The sequence below is a fragment of the Microcebus murinus genome, chromosome 15 (genome assembly GCF_040939455.1).
Source record: "Microcebus murinus isolate Inina chromosome 15, M.murinus_Inina_mat1.0, whole genome shotgun sequence".
NCBI classification, from domain to species: Eukaryota; Metazoa; Chordata; class Mammalia; order Primates; family Cheirogaleidae; genus Microcebus; species Microcebus murinus.
The window spans coordinates 75,004,458-75,025,300 of record NC_134118.1 but is presented as its reverse complement, the minus strand read 5'-3'; positions in this window follow the sequence as shown (position 1 = coordinate 75,025,300).

The window sequence follows — 20,843 nt, the reverse complement described above, 5'->3', positions numbered from 1 at the left end:
TGGGAATAGACTCTGCAGAACACGCTGGAAGCCAGGATCCCAGGTAAAAGGGGCTACAGAGGCCCAGGCAAGCCAGGACGCTGACACTGTTCTTCACAAACGAGCCCATCCTACCAGGTTCTCACTAAAATCCCAATCAGAAGCCAGAGTGTGCTTAGCTGGTGACTTTCAGCCATAACTTAGATCATGCTAGTCTTAGAACATTGGGCTCCCCTGACCCACCACTGAGAACTCATGAAGGATTTACTCTGAATGTACCCTTTGGGAATGTCAGCAGGTGTTTAAGAAATATATGGCGTGGCACAGTCGCTCACGTCTGTAATCCTAGCACTCTGGGAGTCCGGGGGTGGCGGATCGCTCAAGGTCAGGAGTTTGAAACCAGCCTGAGCAAGATCGAGACCCCGTTTCTACTACTATAAATAGAAATTAATTGGTAAACTAAAATAATATAGAAAAAATTAGCCGGGCATGGTGGCACATGCCTGTAGTCCCAGCTACTTGGGAGACTGAGGCAGGATTGCTTGAGCCCAGGAGTTTGAGGTTGCTGTGAGCTAGGCTGACGCCAGGGCACTCTAGCCAGGCAACAGAGACTATCTCAAAAAAAAAAAAAAAAGAAATATCAGAATCTGAGACAATGAAAAGGAAGGGAATTCACTGATAACAACGGTGCTTACTTCGGTCCCTGCTCATGGCTGTACCCCAGGCACGAAGCACAGAGGCCAACACACAAGTGTTTGCTGAAGGTGCTAATATATTTACCTAGCAAGAGCTCAGGAAACACTGCAATTAAACCTCAGTCGCACAGCGCCACGACCCGCTGAGCTAAGGAGCGTGGACACTCTCCCTGCGGTCTGAGGACTGTTTTTGTGGCCGGGCGGGAGCGAAGCTGCAACTCCTCCAGCCCCGGCACTCCGGCAGCCAGGGCTTGCTGCTGCTAGAAGCTTCCTCGGCCGCCTGACCTCGCTCCGGCAATTCCACCTCTAGCTGGTCCCCATCTTGCAGAGAGACCTGTCACCAGCACGCACTCACATCCAGCGCCCCCTCCCCCACCACTCACCCAGTGTCCCCTCCCCCACCGCTCACACCCAGCGTCCCCTCCCCCACCGTTCACACCCAGCGCCCCCTCCCCCACCACTCACCCAGTGTCCCCTCCCCCACCGCTCACACCCAGCGCCCCCTCCCCCACCACTCACACCCAGCGTCCCCTCCCCCACCGCTCACACCCAGCGTCCCCTCTCCCACCGCTCACACCCAGCGTCCCCTCCCCCACCGCTCACACCCCGTGTCCCCTCCCCCACCGCTCACACCCAGCGCCCCCTCCCCCACCGCTCACACCCAGCGCCCCCTCCCCCACCGCTCACACCCAGCGTCCCCTCCCCCACCGCTCACACTCAGCGCCCCCTCCCCCACCGCTCACACCCAGCGCCCCCTCCCCCACCGCTCACACCCAGCGCCCCCTCCCCCACCGCTCACACCCCGTGTCCCCAACCCCTGCGACGCCCGCCCCTCCCCCAGCCCCCGCGACCTCTTCCCCCGCCCGACCCGCACCCAAGCAGGGAGCCCTTGGAGGGGGCCCTCAGACCCTAAATCACTATTTATATTTCTTGGCGTGAACCGAACGCTGAGCAAAGGCTCTGGAATGACTGCCCTGGGGACGAAGCCCATCTGGAAACGTGGATCATGTGAAACGTATCCCTCTGCGAAGCCCCGCAAGGCCAATTACAACAGCATCCTTCCCGGGAATCTCCGCCAATTTTTCGCGGGGTCACCAGGAAGTCATATCTGAAGCGGAAACGGCGCGGACTTACGTGGGGCAGCTCGCCTGTGGGGGACAGGAGTGGGGACGTGAACTACAAGATGGACGCGTGTAGACCTGGCGCCTCACTTCAGGAACGGGACTGGACCGGCTCAGGCATTTATGGAGTGACTGCTGTGTGCCAGGCACTCCCCGAGGCACTGGAAAGAGAACAAGAGTGCCGTGCATGGCGCTAACGCGCTGAGAGAGCTGCCGCATCGGCCTCAGACACGCGCCGCAAAAGCTGACGGAACATGGCGCCCGACGCCAGCGTATGGCTTGCAGCCCGTCAGCGCATGCGCGCTGAACAACGCGCGCAAACGGCGCTTCCGGTTTCGCCACGCCGCCAGTTCAGAGACGGGCGCCGCTGTGTCCCGAGAACGTGGGGTGGGATGGCATTCCTTGTTTGAAAACTCTTTGAATAACTATAACAGATTGGGTGTTTCTGTGTTCCCTCCTGCCTCTCTCCTCAGCTTCTCTCCTCAGCAGAGAATATCTGGCGCACGGCCCTTGGCTGAGGCGACCCGGACGAGGTCTGCTCAGGGTCGAGTGCGTCGCCACAAAAGGGCGGCGCGGCGGGGACTCGCCACACGGCACGGCCCGCCTCAGAGGAGGAGAAGTATCAACGCGGGGTCCTCTTCCTCCGCGTCGCAGCTCTTAAATAAACTTCAGTCCCAGGCACGCCCGGCTGGGCCTGTGACTGGAAGAGCCCAGCTTCCCCCTGGAGATGCGGGGCGAAGACGGTCTGGGACGGCGTCCAGGAGTTCCCGCCCGACCTCCGTCCCTGACCTGCGCAGGTGGCCCACGCGTGGGGACCCCGCCAGAGCCTCCCCCTCGGAAGGCGGAGGACGGGACGTTTCCTTTGCCGGTCACAGCTCATGTGTCGAGCACCCAGCAAACAAAGTTTAGAGGCTGCAGTGGCACCGGGGTCCCCGTCCGGCCTTGTCACAGGCTACACCGGCGGCAGTCTACCTGCTCGTGGACGTCACTGCCGCCCGCGCGTCAGAGGACAGTCTGCCCGGCCCTGGGCTCTGTGGGGCGCGCCCGCCCCGAGTCGCCCGCGCCCCCTGCGAGTCCTCGCGGCACCTGCTCCCTGCAAACTCCACACAGCGAAAGCCCAACTCCTGTGGGAGGCCAACTCCTTCCCACTATTCTTTTTTTCTTTTTGATACCGAGTCTCTGTTGCCAGTTTAGAGTGAGTGCCGTGGCCTCAGCCCAGCTCACAGCAACCTCCAACTCCTGGGCTCAAGCAATCCTGCTGCCTCAGCCTCCCGAGTAGCTGGGACTACAGGCATGCGCCACCATGCCCGGCTGATTTTTTCTATATTATTTTAGTTGACCAGATAATTTTCTTTCTATTTTTAGTAGAGACGGGTCTCGCTTTTGCTCAGGCTAGTTTCGAACTCCTGACCTTGAGCGATCTGCCTGCCTCGGCCTCCCAGAGTGCTAGGATTATAGGACGGAGCCACCGTGCCCGGCCCCCCTTGGGACTATTCTTGACACAGAGACCAGAGCGATCATGTTAAAAATATAAGTCTCGTCACAGCTTTAATCAATGATTGCTTTCTCAGTAGGCTCAGCGGGCCTCCCTGCCTAGTATTTGAATCCATCTACTCATTTTTCCTGGACATCTTACCTTACACGAACATCTCCATGTTTTCCTATTTTAATCTTGTTTCTCGTCTCCCTCTTCCAGGTCAGAATGTAAGCTCCACAGAGGCAGGGATTTGGTCTGTTGTCCCTGCTGTGTGCCCTGAGCCTAGAACAGTGCCTGGCATGTGGCACACCTTCAATACTACTTGTTTGAATAAATGAGTGAGTTAGGGAATAAATGAATGAATAACATTGCAACCCCCCCCCCAGCTCCCTTCTCTGATTTATTTTCTCCATAGACTTTATCCTCCTCCAAGCAACTCCATAGTTTACATATCTATTTGCCATCCAGTCTCCTGACTAGAATGCCTGTGCCGTAAGAGCCAGGATTTGTGTGTTCCTAGCTGTGTCCTCACCACCTCGGAGAGTGCCTGGTCCTTGCGTTTAACACATATTTATTGAACGAGTGAACTCTGTGATGTCAGAGTTAGTGTTTTTACAGATCACCAGGTTGACTTGGTAAGACTGGGCACAGTTTTCATGATCATTTACACAAGTAGCCCGCAGCAGAGTCAGGGCTAGAGTTTGAGTCCCTGTGACTCTAAGCCTGTGCTCACAGAGCAGCCCACCCGTCGGGACGTTTGAGGTGGTGTGAAAGGAAGGGTGGGAGTTGGGCGTGACAGTTCCCTCTCTGCAGAGTCCTTCCCCTCCTCTTCCTCTCCCAGACACCACGATGAAGAGTGAACCGGGACCAGGATGTCCTTTCCTCTGCAAAGCCGGCTCTGCCTCCCCACCCCGGGGCCTGGGGGCCTTGTCTTTCCCTGTGACAACTCCCCCGCACAGCCTGGCGTGCCGACTGCCTGTCTGTCCTGTGGTTTTCTCCACCTGGTCTCAGGGTCTGCACGGGCAGGGGCTGTCTCTGCCTTGTTTACCCTGCGGGGCCACAGGCCTGCCCCACGGCCTGGTTCACACTGGGTGCAGGTGGGGACCGGCTAGTTTAACGCAAGCGTGGAAGGAACACTCAGGCGACACAACTGAATGGGAATCAGAGAAGTGGGCGGGGCAAGTGGTCCGTGCGCCCGGGGCAGATGTTTCCGTGGGTCATCAGGTGGGATGTGTCTAGAAAGGTGGGTTTATAAAGATCACAGAAAACACTGCCGGTTCTGGATTTAGATAACTTGTCTCCCGTAGGCTGTCTGGGAAACACTGAACTATGTTGAGCAGAATGGTGCAAAATGCCTCTTTCAGGAGACTAATCTGATAGCGATCATGGATTAAAAGGACAATGAGGAAGGCGGAGTCTGCCGCAGTAGCCTAAGGGTGGAAAATGTCAATGCTGTGTGTAGAAACTAAAATTTATTGTAAAATTTTTTTTAAAAAAGGTGAAAAACATTTCCCAACTTGAACGGTGATGGTGACGGGGTCGGAATGGAGTAAACTGACGCGGGAAACATTTGGGGAAGACCCGGCAGGACTCAGCGCACACCTGGGGGTTGGAGACCAAGGACACGAGGGAGGGAAGCTCCGGGCTGGGCAGGACACAGGTGACTTTAAGGGAAAAGCGGGGACATTGGAAAGAGGATATAATTGGATGGAATGAGAGCAAGTTTACCTTCAGGCACTTCACGCTTGAAACATTCACAGAACATTCTAGTGGAAATGAACTGAATTGGAAATTTAAGAATAAAATTCAGGAGCAATGCCTTTCTACAAAGCCTCGGCCAGTCCGCAGCCTCCGTGACACCAGCTGGGTTAAAAAGCACAGCCGTCCCGGTGTGGCTGGGGTGGACCCTGAGAGCTTCTGAACGTTGTTGCAAGGGTCGTTTGACTTTCCAGAATCATTTGGTAACCCGCTGTTATTGAATGGGGCAAAACTCTGAGTAGGGTGGGGTGTGCTTTCTCATGTTTGCACCTGTGGAGCCCTGTGCTTTCTGTTATAGTACGTGTGGCTGGAATGGCATTAGCCTGTGGGCATTCTGCAGACTGGTGACAAAAGACATACAAGGGAAGTTCGAGCAAATTTGTTGGAGTGCAGAGATGAACACTAGCAATCTTTCTGGTTTGGATGTCACTGTTGTGCACAAATCCACAAAATTTCCATCATCTGAAGACTCAGAGGAAGCTGCTGTGTTTAGCCAACAACTTACTAGGACTAAACTTATTTATGATTTTCTCTCTACTAAAAATAGATAGGCAAGTTTTTAATTCTAGCTGCAATTTTTGAAAATACCTGACACAGATGGAGCAAAATGTTAGTGTCCAACCTTGGTGGAGATGCACAGATATTTGTTACATTATTTTCTGTTCCCTTCTATGTGCTTGAAATATGGTATTTCATATTTTTTTTAACTTTCAAAAAAGATGTGCAGAACAGAGCGGAAGACTGAGAGGCTCAGGCAAGTCTGGGAAGATGACCTGCAGAGGCGGCAGAGTGACCCCACTTCCTGAAGTCCCTGTCCTCTCCAAGAACAAAAGGCCACGGCGGTGACCAGCATGTCCAAGGTCCTGGGATGGAGAAGGAGGCAGTGATCCTATTCTCAGGTCGTGGGTCCCATGATGTCTATAACAGTCCTCCGAGGCCGGCCACCCGCTTGGGAGTCACAGTCCACTGCTGGGGGTCAGAAGTCCCCATGCTCCCATGTGCAGAATTACTTGCAACCCAAGCACAGTGACAGAGGAGCCTCCTTTATGTCCCCACATCCTCACATGGTGCCGGGGGCTCAGGCTTGGTGTCTAGGACAAGGTCCCGATGTCACTTAATACCATAGTGCTTTTCTGAACAAAACACTGGAGCACGGTGAGCCTCAGGGACCACTGTTCTCCCTCCAAGGCCGTGTTTGTGCCTGAGTGAGATGGAAAAGGCGGGAAGAGCTCCCGGTGACAGTTCCTCGAACACCCCAAAGGTTTCCAGCACTCTGCTCCCTTGCCCCGAGCAAGTCGAGAGTCTCTTTCTGCAGACTCTTTTTTTTGAGACAGAGTCTCACTCCTTTGCCCTGAGTACAGTACTGTGGCGTCAGCCTAGCTCACAGCAACCTCAAACTCCTGGGCTGAAGCGATCCTCCGGCCTCGGCCTCCCGAGTAGCTGGGACTACAGGCATTGCACCACCATGCCTGGCTAATTATTTTAAACATTTCTTATAGAGATGGGGTCTTGCTGTGTTGCTCAGGCTGGTCTCAAGCAATCCTCCTGCCTGAGCCTCCCAAAGTATTGGGATTACAGGTGTGAGCCACCACACCTGGCCTTCTGCAGGCTTTTAACAGTCCCTCTACGACTGATGCTCTGGAAACGCGGCATTTCCCCAGGCCGACGACCCTGTCCCTTCCGACGTCAGCATCTCTGTCCCTTCCAGCCCGTTGTGGAAGCACCACCATCCCACAAGCATGAGCCACACCCACCGCCTGGTAGCCACGTTCCAGTGGATCAGTTCTTCAGACCAAATAGATCCGTTGTCCCCCTGGGAATGTGTCCCAAGGACAGTGTAGGGCCTGTAGACTTCCGGAAGGAGAAGCAACCCTGACGGGGAGAAAGAGTTCATCTTTCCTTCACGCCGGAACCGCAGGGGAAACCCTGTCTGATAAAGTGTCTTTTAATACGCTGAAGCAGACCCGCGCCGGGCTCTGGAGCCTGTGTAAACAGAGAGTGTCTCGTGCACAGCTCGCAGCTCGCCCTGCTGGGGCGGAGAAGCCCCCTGTGTCCCACAAAAGGCTCCAGGGCTCCCACCCAGCACCGGCGGGGAGAAAGGAAAATCCACTTCTCCCGGCCCTGCGGATTGCGGCCTGTCTGCTGGGTCACACAGTCCCACCCTTCCCGCCGGGTCCAGCATGTCCCACCGATCAGCCGCTCCCGAGGCTCCCTGCCACTCCCCGCGGCTCCCTGCCGCTCCGCACCGCACAGTCAGGAACTGCGTCAGCCCTCAGCTCTTCCCTCCTGCGCCTGTCCCCTCCCCACGAACACAGGCTGCTCTGCAGTCCCAGCCGCACACACGGCGCCTCGCTGATCACACGTGCCGTGCAGAGTCGCCAGGCTTTTCTAGAACAAGTGAAATCTACCATTCAGCCCTCGGAGCACCCCGAAACCAGCCCTGCTACAGTCTGCTTGTTTCCGTCGCAGCACACTTCCTTCCGGAGATGAGAGGTCCGAGACGGTAAAAGCCACACTCACTGGATCCCTCCTTTCCAGCTCCCTGGGGCCGCCCGCCCACCGCAACTCCTGGGCCTCGGGCCTCGAAGGCGGACATCGGGGAGTTCTCTGCAACCGAGGAGCCTGGGAAAGCACCGCATGCCTCCACTCCGCCAGCAGCGTGGCCCGCTGCTCTTCCCCGCGTCTCTCTTCACGGCCACCTTGTATGGGTACGTGGGCGTTCGGTTTGTTTTTGTTTTTAATTATTGAAAATCTCTTTTAAATGTCCACACGCACACTGGAGCTAGTTCACATCGCCTTTGCAACGCCTGTGTCGTCATAAAAAATGGAATGCTGAGGTTGAGAGTTGGTTGAATCTCAGCGTCGCTGGAGGCCCTCCAACAGGGACCCCGAGTCTGGGCATCTTTGGGGACAGGGACCTGTTGCTCCCGGCACTGCCAGCCATGTCCGACTGTTCAGACGGAAACCTCCCTCATCTCCACCATCCACCCTAAAGCTAAACAAAGACGAGAGAAAGCGAGAGCTCTTGGTGCTGACGCTGTCCTGTCCCTCCTCCGCGCCCCGTCGCAGACAGGCCGGCGCTGCCCCTTCCTCAGCCGCTCGTGTGACGCCGCTGCTCACCTTCTCGCGTCCCCCCACACCCCCGACCCGCCCGGTCCTCTGCCAGCTGCGGCGCCATGGCTGGCACCGCGCTCAGCGCGGCCCGTCGGCGCAGATAGGCGGAGGCTGTTCCGGACGCCGCACAGCGACCGTCCGGCTGGCTGTCACTGGCTTGCTTGGCAACCATGTTAGACTGCGGCGTTTTTCTTAGCAACGACGACGTATTTGCACCGCTGGATTTCATGACCCCAAACAGAGCCTCCCGCTCACCACGGACGGACTTCATCTCGTAACGTGGGCTGATTCGTTCAGACTCGCAGAGACCTTCCGGGACTCCAATCCCGCCCTTGGACGCCTTAGTTAGTATTCCGCCCCTGCCCCGTGGCACCTGCAGATGCAATGCGCTCGCTTCTGGTCGTCAGCCAAGCCACTGATTAAAAAAAAAGAAAAAGAGAAAAGAAAAGAAAAGAAAAAGAAAAAAAGCACAAATCTCTCGTGCGGCACAAAAGTACAGAGTTTTGTGGAAGAGCAATAAAATCTTCCTCTGGATGGAAAAGAGTCAACTAATCAGCAACCTTTGGCCGTGACGTTTCAACCGGTAATAAATGTACCCAACTACCCCGTCCCCAACCCCTGTGGGGAGGGACTGGCCATTCCTTACGCAGCAGAGGTTGGGGACGGCTTCCCACCTTTTCCGGGGGACACCAGGGTGAGTGGCTTTGGCAGTGTAGACCGTGGTGTTTCTGACACCCACGTCATCTCAGCCACAGGCTCGCTGGCGGGACGCTCCCGTGAGACGGGAGAGGGACCAGTCAGACACGATGTGTTTGGACCCTGCGCTGGCTCCTCACACGCACGCACGCCCCCCGTGAGCCCGGACGCCGTCCCCAGCCTGCCCTGCAAGCCCCACCCAGCAGCAGCCAGCTCCCCATCCGCCTTCTACAGAGTCTGCCTTCTCTCTCTTTTTGAAAATTAGAATTGCATTTTTGCCCACCCGTGTGGCTCTGTTATTCCTCATGGCTCCTTACAGATCACCCAGACGATTTCTCAATCACATCCGCAATTCTTTCAACATCCTGGGATCCAATTTTCCTCACTATGAAAATATTCTCAGACAATCTTCTCATATATCGGATTCGCTCTTCCTGGTTTGAAGAATGTTCTTTGAGAAGACAGAAGCAAAGCAAGGGCCGAGGAATTCCATGTTCTGTGCTATTTTTGAATTCCACACCACTCATTTACACTGCAGAATTTCTTTTTTTTTTTTTTTTCTTTTTCTTTTTTTGTAGACAGAGTCTCTCTGTGTCCCCCAGGCTAGAGTGCTGTGGTGTCGTCATGGCTCATAGCAACCTCCAACTCCTGGGCTCAAGGGATGCTCCTGCCCCAGCCTCCCGAGTAGCTGGGACTACAAGCGTGTGCCACCATGCCCAGCTAATTTTTTCTATTTTTAGTAGAGATGGGGGCTCGCTCTTGCTCAGGCTGGTCTCGAATTCCTAAGCTCAACCAATCCTCCCGCCTGGGCCTCCCAGAGTGCTGGGAACACAGGCGTGAGCCACCGCGCCTGGAATTTCCTCAAAACCTGTCCACAACCTGAAGACCAAGGCCAGGTGCAATCCCTCTGTCTGTCTGTAATGTCAAATATCTGAACCAAAGGCCCAAGTACTCAAGCCCAAATACACTGATTATCTTAATCCAACTGGGCTGCCACAACAAAATGCCTTAGATTGGGTGGTCTATAAAAGATGGAATCCCATTGCTCACAGCTGCGGGGCCGGAAACTCGACATCCATGCGCTGCAGAGGCGGCGGTGGGTGGGGGCGTCTGTGCCTCACAGGTGGCGCCTTCCTGCTGCTCGCGCTCGGCGGACGGGAAAAGGGAAACGGCCTTCCTGAGGCCTCTGTTAGAGGGCACGAGTCCCACTCACCAGGCCTCTGCCCCCAACCTAGTCACCTCCCGAAGGCCCCACCTCTTAATGCCAAATCCCTGGGCGTTAGATGTCAACCCATGAGTTTCAGAGGGACACAATCATTCGGACCATGGCGCTCTCCTTGTACTTAGCAAGTGCCTTGGGAATGTTGGTGGAATAAATCTAGCGAGACCGTAACTTAACCCAGGCAAACCTTCTTGGCTTTTGAGCCTATGAGTCTCGCTTGATGTAGCTAACTTGTATTTGTCCCAAGAAAGCCTTGCCAGATTGTTCTGATTGTTAAGTTCACGAGTCTTAAGATCATAATATTAAGTTCACTTAATTTGCGTATAAATCTTCACACACTCAGTTTATGAAACATTCAGACCTTTAGAAATAGGGCTGGAGTGGCCGGGCGCGGTGGCTCACGCCTGTAATCCCAGCACTCTGGGAGGCCGAGGCGGGCAGATTGCTCGAGGTCAGGAGTTCAAAACCAGCCTGAGCGAGACCCCGTCTCTACCAAAAATAGAAAGAAATTAATTGACCAATTAAAAATATATAGACAAAAAATTAGCCGGGCATGGTGGCGCATGCCTGTAGTCCCATCTACTCGGGAGGCTGAGGCAGGAGGATCGCTTGAGCCCAGGAGTTTGAGGTTGCTGTGAGCTAGGCTGATGCCAGGGCACTCTCTCTAGCCTGGGCAACAGAGTGAGACTCTGTCAAAAAAAAAAAAAGAAAAAAGAAACAGGGCTGGAGGTTGAAGATGTGAAAATGTCTGAGAAAGGAAGAGGAGAGCGAGCAGCTCGAGGAGGCGGAGTGGGCGGAGAGGTGCGACAGCTTACGTCCACAGAGCTCCACACGTCTCCAATTTTTTTATATCTCCCGTAATTCCTGCAAACCCCGTGTAGGCTGCGAACCAGCGAGTTGGACTCGGCATCGCCAGACCTCCATTCCGTCGCTAAGGAGCGAGGTGCGCAGAGGGGTGAGGTGAAGCGGCGTGGGGTCAGCCGGGCGGCAGGCGGAGACAGGCGGGGGCGAGGAGGAGGGGAGGAGCAGGCGAGATCGCGGGAGACGGGGACACGCGACGCCTGGCCCGCTGCTGCCCGCCCACCGCTCTCTCCATGCCTGGGGAAACGCCGTTCAAACGTTTACTGTTTACTGTTTAGATCTAACACACGCACACGTTCAATCCCCACTCAATGGCTGCAACTGAGCGGTTCCCTTTTCTGTTTGCTCAGACGAGTCCCCCCGACGTGGCTGCTCCCCAGACGGCACCGCCTCTCTGGTCCCGGCCATGTCCCAGCTCCACCCGCAGTGCCCGCTCGGGAGGGATTCCTGAGAACGACGTGGTTCGACTGTACCCGCAGCCTGGGACGGCAGGTGGCTCAGAGGTGTGGAGAGTTGAGCTGTTTGGGGGAACTGGACACTAGGAAGGGCCCGGGGCTCCTTGGTGGAGCGGAGACGTTTCCTGTGCCGTGGAGAAGCTGGTCCCTAGACGCCACCCACACAGTGCCCACAACACTTCTTTCCCTTCTAGAGTCTCATTCAAATGACCTGAGAAAACAGCATGGTAACAAAAACAACCTACAAGTTTTGCTGTAAATGATCCAAAGTGTTAAAAAAATCAACAACAAAAAACGCACACAACTCTTTAGGTGAGAGAGAGCCATGTGAGTGCCAACAACTCAGAGAAACTCCTTTAGCGTGGACTGTGGGAAAGAAGGGAGGGAAAGACGGGCCCACCAGGCACGACCCACCGCAGGGGACCAAAGGCCCTGCCCGAGGCGGTCCAGTGGGGCTGCCAAGGTGTCTGGTGGGGACGGGTGGGGTGCCGGCGCTGGGGCCACTGCGCAATGGGAACAGGCCGACTGCCCCCAGCCCATGCCTCTGACTCCTGGACGCCCGCCAGGGCCTCGCCACGGGCCTGGGCTCACCTCAGGCTTGGGCTCACCAGGGCCCTGGGCTCACCGCGGGCCTGGGCTCACCACACACAGGTGGGGCTGAACAGGCCGGGCCCCTTCCAGCCCGGGCTCCCTGGGGGCGGCCTCGAAGTTGCAGAAAGGGCAGCACCAGGTACCTGTAGGTGGGCTTGAGACCCACGCGTGTTGTGCGGCCGGCAGGAACGCCCTGCGTGCCGCGGCTCCTGGTTGGTACGAGGAGGCCCCCCCTGGGGAGTGGGGGCGTCACCCACGGATTCTGGAGCAAAAGGGCAAACTCACTGGACACTTGGGGCTTTCAGGGTTCAGGAGGACATCTGTCCCGGCCCAGGACGGCAGGTCCCGGAGAGCAGGTCCGAGGTGGTCTGGGGTCCGTGGCGGGTGAGAGCCAGCAGGAATGGTCCTGGCTGGCCGCGCCACGCAGCACTGGGGGCGTGGCTCCCACGAGACGCAGGGACGCGTCCTCTGCAGTGCAGGGAGCTGGGGCCCTGGCGCGAGTGTCCTTGTGATGAGGGAGGTGACTGCTGACCCGCTGGGTGGGTCTCACCGGGAGTGGGGTCCCAGCAACCAAGCCCGGTCCTGGGGAGTCGCTGCGCCCAGAGCTGCTGAGCACGGGCTGGCTCCAGCCTAAGGGGCGGCAGGGACAGGGGACACAGAATCCGGGACAGGTGCCACCCCGCCCATCCTGTTCTACTGAGAGCACCTGGCCACCCCCACGCCCTTGTCTGCGGCCCACCGCAGGGAGCTGACAGGGACTGAAGGGTTCCCCAGAGTCAGGTCCGCTGGCCACGGCCTCCCTGCCTGACCTGAAGGCAGAGTGAAGGTCTTTCACCCAAAGGCCCGGCCAGCGGGACCGGAAGAGATGGGGGTCCAACCACTTCTGCGGGGGCATTGCCCCTCTCCTGAGCGCCCTGGGCCACCAGGTGTGCTCGGGGCTTTGTGCAGCTCTGGGCTCTGGGTGTGACTTGCCAACACCAGGCTCTCTGTGTGCCAGCTCCCTCCACCCGAACTGCATGCTGACCTGGGACCAAGCCATCCGGACCCCCCCAAGCTACAAGGAGGAGGAGGAGGGGATGGGGCATGTCGGCAGGACTGACCTCTGAACTCCCCCCACCCCTGCCTCACAGGGAGAGGGGCTTGAACGCCTGCTGTCTGGGGTGGAATGGGTCACGCTGTTCCCACAGAAACCAAGAGACCCAAAGGGTGTGCCCCCTACATATCATCCGCCCTCCACCTCCTCCCATCCTGTGTGAGATGTCCAAGCCAAACACGTCTAAACATGGCCTTTCTCCTGCAGGCTGGCAGAGGGGCCACACTACCCTAGAAGGACACATCTCCATCCTCATCACCAGATACACATCGGCCTCCTTCCTTAAGGACAAGTGGGGCCGCAACAGGAAACCGCACCGGACAGTGCAGGGTCCGGCCTGAGACGGCGGGTCCGGGGTCCCGGCCCGAGACAGCAACGCCACAGCAGCCGGCTCTTCCACGGAGCAAGGCAGTAAGTGCGGAAACGCTTGCACGGTGCCCAACTTGTGTTCTTATTCTTTTATTTTTATTTTTTGAGACAGAGTCTCACGCTGTTGCCCGGGCTAGAGTGCCGTGGCGTCAGCCTCGCTCACAGCAACCTCAAACTCCTGGGCTCAAGCGATCCTCCTGCCTCAGCCTCCCGAGTAGCTGGGAATACAGGCATGTGTCACCATGCCCGGATAATTTTTTCTCTATATTTTTAGTTGGCCAATTAATTTCTTTCTATTTTAGTAGAGACGGGGTCTCGCTCTTGCTCAGGCTGGTTTCGAACTCCTGACCTCGAGCAATCTGCCCGCCTCGGCCTCCCAGAGAGCTGGGATTACAAGCGTGAGCCACTGCACCCGGCCTCAACTTGTGTCCTTCACCCATAACTACAAAAGAAGACACGGAGCCTCCAGGCGGGCCTCCCGCGCAGCCCTCCTCGCAGACACCGCCCGCGCCGGCACCCAAGGGCGCGCCGGCACGCCGGGCGGGGCGGAGGATGCAGGTCGGCGCCGTCCTCCAGCCGCCCACTGCACGGGCGGCACCCTGCGGCTGCCCTGGCCCTTTCTTTCTCTGGGCTGCGTGTGATGGCCGGTCGGCCCGGGACAGAAGCCGGGGTCACTGGGGGCTGTTGGGTCACAGCAGACACCCCGTCCCTCCCCAGCTCTCCCCGCCTGGCGAGGCCAGGCCTGTGCGTGTGCACACGGGACCGCGCATGGACGCTGAGCCGCGCCGCCTCCCGCCCTGCTGTCTGCCAGGACCCGCTCGGCGCTCCCTCCCTGCGAGGGGGAGACGGACGGTGCCGGGCAGCGCGCCTCGCAGTTCTGCCCTGTCGGGAAAGACTCGTGTTCTAAAGCCACCCCGTGTTCTGGATCCTGGGAAATCCCCGCAGAGCTGGCAGACATCCGTGGCAGAGTCGACCCGCACGCGGCCGTGCCTCCTCCCTCCTCGCGGCCCGAGCCCAGACGAGAGGTGCAAGATGAGAAGCAGAGAAGATCATCAGAGACGGGAAAACCGCATGGAGGGGACCGCCGGCCAAGACGTGAATCCGCAGGACGGGCTGCCGTCCGTGTTCCCGGCGGCACCTGCCGGAGCTGGGCCGTCCCGGGGCTGCGCCACCCGCACTCGACCGCGTGGCCGGCGCAGCGGGCAGGGCCGGGCGCTGTTCCCGCAGACGGTCTGCTCCCGCTCTGCACACGGGCAGTCACGGGAAACATCGCCATGCTTACACAGCAACCGCACGCAGTGTGCAGTGCGGTTTTATGTGATTTGAAAGTCACCCTTTTTATACGTCGGTCCCCCAGGACCTGCCGGCGGGATCGGCACACGTTATAGCAAGAACAGAAATTTCTTCTCAACCTTGATCGGGTCTGCAAGATCTATGCATTCTCTTCCCAGAGAGGAATCGCTTTTTTTTTTTTTTAACAGAAGAGGGAAAAGGGCCGGGACGGCTGCCAAGGACTCCTTGGTTTGCTTCCAGAGCATTCTGAGCAGAATCTCCCAGAACGTCAGGCGCGACGTCCCATTCCGGGATTTGGCTGGATTGTCGGTGATGTGGGAAGAGATCGGGAAGTAGAAAGTTCTCGGTTCCGCTCCCTGCTGCAACAGGCTGCGGAATCTGCTTTTGGAAACTCCTCCCTTGGCTCCTGTGACATGTGACTTACCCTGACCTTCTCTTCCTGTCCTTGTCACACACAAAAAATAAATAAATGAGCAAACCAGTCCTGTGACGGTCCTTTTCACGCAGCTGGTTCCCTGTGACGTTTCCCAGCGGCAGCCCTTCCCTCCAAGGCACGGAGTCCGAGATCACCCAACTGGTATTTTATGTCACCCCTTGAACTTCCATTCCACATTTCCAGCGGCCTGGAAGGCAGCTGCAGTCTAAACGCCTGCCGTCATTTCTAGCTCAGCGTTTCCAGAATAAAACGTGCCGTCTTGCCCTGGAATCCCACTTCCCGCACGCCTCCCGAGCCCCTTCCCGAGCCTCTGCCACTGCCCCCGTCACTGCGAGATGAAGCGCAGGTGTCACTTCTGTCCTCTCTCCTGTTTGCTGTGCTCACCCGGCTGGCAGTCCCTACGGGCCCTTTTCCCTAAGACGGATCTTGCAGCTCCGGCCCTCCACGTCCTCGCCACCCTCCGTGGCGTGACCCTCCTGAGCTCCGTGACGCTCACGTCAGGAAGCGTGGCTGGTCTGATCGTCCCTGCACGTCACCCCCGGGTTAGGAACCTGCACCAGCAGCATGGCCAAGCTCCCGCTCGGCTCTCGCGACGTGCTGCTGAGCGCCTGGCGCGCGCTGCCCACAGAACACGCGCTTCCCGCCTCGGTCCTGGGACTCCGTGTCCTCACAAAGCGCCCGCTCGCTGCCGCCCGAGGCCCTGGCCCAGCACGGCCTTTGCTTTCTCTGAGACCGTTCGGTGTCGGGGGCCGGTTCTGGCGTTATGCCTCGTCCTAATCATTCTCGGTAGCCTGTGACGTGCGCGGGCTGCGCTAGCCGGCACTTTGTCCAGACTTGGTTGCTGCCTTGGGACAACACAAGAGGCCTGAGTTTCTGCACGTAAGCAAATGTGCCCAGCTCCCCTACGGAGGCCCCGGGGTGGGAGTCTGGAGGCCATAAAGATAAGAAGGACATTCCCAAGGTCCGGCCCCGTACGATGGTTGGTAGTCAGTGACGGGTGATATCCCCGTGGGGGGGCGACCTAAGACAGACACAACCGTGGGGGTCGGCCGCTGGCTGGGAGAGAGCTCGAGAGGTTCTTCTAATGGCTGCACTGTTTACTGGTGCTTATCTCGGTCTTGGCTTTTGAGTTATGTCTGGCGTTGGTGCCTCAAGTAACCGTTTCGTGGTCCGAGACCATGGGAAATTGTTCCCTTGTGAAACGGCTCTGGAATTGACGGTTATAGCAGCTATGCTCAGATGCTCACGCACAAGGAACTGACCTTGGGTCTGGGGGGCATAAAAATAAAGCGACCGGTGCATTGGACACTTGAGTCATTTCACGTCCGTGCGCATCTGTGTCGTTATTTTATGTTCTGTGTTCATCCCCCATCCTGTAATCGGGCCACAACAGTTCGGAGTCTCCCCATTCCTCACGGTCGGGGGCTCACAGCCTTTTCATCTCAAGCCTGCTCCTGTCCTCCGTGACCGTCCCTCCGCTGAGCTCACCGTGGACTTGTCGTCTCCACCTCAAGTCACCAGTGTGCCGCGCCGTCTCCAGTACTTCCTGTGCTGTTGACTCTGTGCCTTCTCCCCGACCGTACCTGAGGGCAGGGGCGACGTCTTTGCTGTCCTCCTGCCTCTCCTCCTCTCCTCTTGCTGTCCTGTTCGCTCTCCCGGATCCCACGCTTTCTCTGTGTTGTACGTGTTCGTGTAAGCCGTCCCCAGACACTGATGTTATGAAAAGGCGTTTCTTCTGTGTCTCCCACAGTACCCGTCGTCGTGTTGGCCAAACCCCTAGTGGGCTGTGGGAACCCACTCGATAAATATGTAGTCGGTTTGAAATACAGCAGGACACATGTGTATTGATTTCAGGTAAACAGAAAGTATATTTCAGCTCTTTTAAGAATCTGAATCTCAATGGAATCATTGAAGTCTCCCACTCACCCCAGTTTAGCTGTGATGTCTTCCATCATAACCCAGAACCCCGATTACAATGACTTGATACAACTACAACTGAAGAGAGAGAGAAAACAAAAAACAAACCGAAAGGACAGGCCGGGCATGGTGGCTCACGCCTGTGATCCCAGCACCCCGGGAGGCTGAGGCGAGAGGATCACTTGAGGCCAGGAGTTCAAGACCAGCCTGGGCAACACAGCGAGATCCCACCTGTACAAAAAATATAAAAAGTTAGCAGAGCTGGTAGTGCACACCGGCAGTCTCCGCTACTCCAGAGAGTGAGGCGGAGGGATCGCTTGAGCCCAGCAGTTCAAGGCTGCAGTGACCGCACTCCAGCCTGGGCAACAGAGCGAGACTCTGTCTTAACAATAACAAAAAGCTCCCCCAAACAAACAAAGAAAACAACCCACAATGGCTTTTCACATGGAAATTTATGAGAAGGTGATGCTCCATTTCTGGAAGAGGAAATGGAACATTCGGCCGGGCTGCAAGCTCCCTCGCCCGATGCCTGCACGGCAGGGGTGGAGACGCGGGGCGGGCAGGGGCAGGGGTGGAGATGCGGGGCGGGCAGGGGCAGGGGACCCCGGGCGGGCAGAGGTGGAGACCCCGGGTGGGTAGGGGTGGAGACTTGGGGCACAGATGGCGAAGTGAGAGTGAAACGGAAGACACACACAACACATCAGATTTTTTCTTGAGAAGAAAAGGGGAGTGCATCCCCTGGCGTAGGGAGCGACCAGGGTCAGAGGCTCGGCTGCGATGCCAAGCGTGCCAGCTGCTCTCTCAGGCCTGCGCCGCTGGGCAGACCAGACGGCTGGGAGGTCATTGCGGGCGGGGAGGTCGTTGCGGGCGGGGAGGTCGTTGCAGGTCGCCCACGGGCACCACCCTCTCCCGGAGAGCCCGCTTGCCCGGCTAGTCCAGGGGCTGAGAACGCAGCAACCCACACGTCTGTCCCCGCGGCCAAACCGACCACAGGAAAGAAGCATTTCGGTCTAAAGGGTAGCATTCAAGCCCGGCTTTGATCTCTGCGACCATCACCACATCACGGGGACCCCACAGTTGCTACCCCAGGAGCACAGGCAGCGCCGGCTGTATTCGGAGACCGCCCTGTGGCCGGCCGGCGAGCCCGGGAGGGAGGGAGGGAGGCGCTGGTCACACCTCCTTCCTCCCCAGGCAGGAAGCGGGAAGAGCTCCTGCTCCTCACCTTGGACCTGTGTCCGTGGGGGCTGCTGTCACCCATGGGCTTGGCTGCCTGAGCACCACGGGCCAACGTAACACACGAGCCGCTCGTGAGCCCCGTGTCTCTTAAACCGCCCGTGTCTGTCTTTACTTTTCCCACCCAGGAGGTTGCGGCAGCCAGGTGGTCTCGCGTGACTGGCAGCGGTTTAAAGCCAGCAGGTGGTTTGCACAGAGCACCCACAAGACTTGGTGCTCTTCTGGTATCAGAAACCTAAAAATCTGGGTGTGCGAGTTGGCTCATGCCTGTAATCCCAGCACTTTGGGAGGCCGAGGCGGGAGGACCCCTTAAGGCCAGGAGTTCGAGACCAGCCTGGGCAACACAGTGAGACCTTGTCTCTACTAAATAAGTAAGTAAAACCTAAAAAGGAGTTGTAAAATCAGTACTTAACAGGAGATCTTACTAAACCTTGGTAAGCAAGGAAAAAGAAGAAAAGGGAGTTACAAATGAAGGGCACGGGGTCGGCTGAATTAGCTCCCAGGGAGAGCGAGGAGGGGCAGTGAGGTTCTCAGTCTTCACTTTGTTCCTGCCTTCAGGGAGATCACTGAATGTGCTTTGGCGATATAATTTATAAGGAAATTGGTTTTACTCAAAAGGACGTTTTTGCTTTATGTCTTGTAGCACCCCTGAGTGCTTAAAAAAAAAAGAGAGAGAGAAGGTAATTCCATTAAGCTTTCAATTCTCGCTGGCAGAAGAAATGAACTAGATGTGATGGGAAAGATAAGGCGCGGCCTTCGCTGGGACTGACCTTGCTCCGGGGGTCGGGGACCAGAAGCGCGGTCTTTGTTCCAGAGATGTGATTTCACGTTTAATCAGAGGGCCAGCGCGCCCCTTTATTATTTTTTTTTCTATAAACCCCAATCTGACAGTGCTGAGAAAAACGCCCATTCAGGCCGCTGTCGGCGGATCATCTGATCGTCATCCCAGCGGCTCTGGGAGTGGCGCGTTGGCGCGGCGACGGCGCGGCGGCCCGGAGATGACGGTGAACGTTCAGACCGAGCTGCGCACAGCAGAGACGAGCCCGGCCAGGCCCGTCTGGAATCTCCTCACTTCTTCTATTGTTTTGGAGGGCGTGGGAAGGAAGAAACGACTCAAAATTAAAGGAAAAATGTCTACTGCTCAAGGTGAAGTTTTCACACAGCTGGTAGGGCTCCGACACGATCGAGCTCGGGGAGACTTACACGCTGGTGCGTCCAAATGAGAAGCCGGGAACAGCGCAGCGATGTGTGTTTTTGTTTCCTCCTTCCTCGGGTGATTGAAAATAGGGTTTTATGCTCTGAAATGGCACTGCCGGGTGCTGCAGCCGCGAGCCACTGTGGCTTTTCGCATGTAAGCATACACTAGTCGAAGTTAAGTCCAATGAAAAGCCCCCTGGTTCAGCCGCACGCCAAGGGTTCAACAGCCACGTGCGGCCGCGCTGCACAGCACAGACAACCCTTCCCGTCGCTTTCCGGGGCGGCAGCTCTACCGGTCGGCGCAGCTCCAGAGAAGACACACGGCCGAAGCCACGCTCTCGTGCTCACGCGCACGCACCCGAGCGCACAAGCCCCGCGGCGAGGAGTGTGATTCCACAGCCGCCAGACCATCCCAGCTGCCGGTCAGGTCCTTCGATTTGACGGCGGCCGGTGCCGACGGGCCGAGATCCTCCAACGTTGGGTCTTTCAGAGACTCCGCCTTCACGCAGGATCGAGCTCTTTGAAAGGCAAACTGGAGACTCTGCAGAAAGAGCTGGAAAAAGCCTGCGGCCGCAGTGCCAGCAGGGACCCTACGAATTTCACATCCCATTCTCGTTCCGCTCCGCGAGAGAAGCCGTGGGGTTCCTGTCTCTGCCGCCCTCTGCCCACGGGAGCTCCGCGGAGAGGGCGGCACGGAGGCCAAGCCTCTCCCTTGCTCCCGTCCTCCGCCTCCTGGCCGCCCTGGTGTCCCGCCCACACGGCCGGCGCGGTGCGCTGTGCCTTCTGTCTCAGGGACCCGTGAGCACACACGCTGTGTTTCTCCTGGGCCTCTCCTCCGATGGCCACACCTGACCGACCCCGTCACAAAATCCAAAACGTGGCTCCAGACAGGTGCTGCCCGCCCGCGCTGCAGCGGAGGGTGGTGCTCCCTCCTTCTCAAAAGCTTTCCCAGAAGTTCCCTTTACCATTTTAGCTCCTGTCTCAGTAAGAACTAGGCCGGCAGCAGCGTGGCTGCACTTACCCGTCAGGGACACCGGAAAACGAGCTTCTTCACTGAGAACCTTGCCCTGAGATCAGTTAAATGAGAGAGAAGAGGAAAATGAATATATGGATTGAGAGGCAATTCACAAACCCTCCGTCAGTTTTACTTTTGGGTTTTTGTTCTTATGTGTAGAAGCTTTTCATATGCAAAGGAAATTATCTCTTTGCTACAGGAGTTAGAGAATTTTCTGTTATTCTCTTGACTTTGATTATGGTATTTTGTCACGTGAATATTTTTTCTGAAGTTGGATATATCAACATTTTCTTTTTTATATAGTTTCTGGATTTGGGTTTT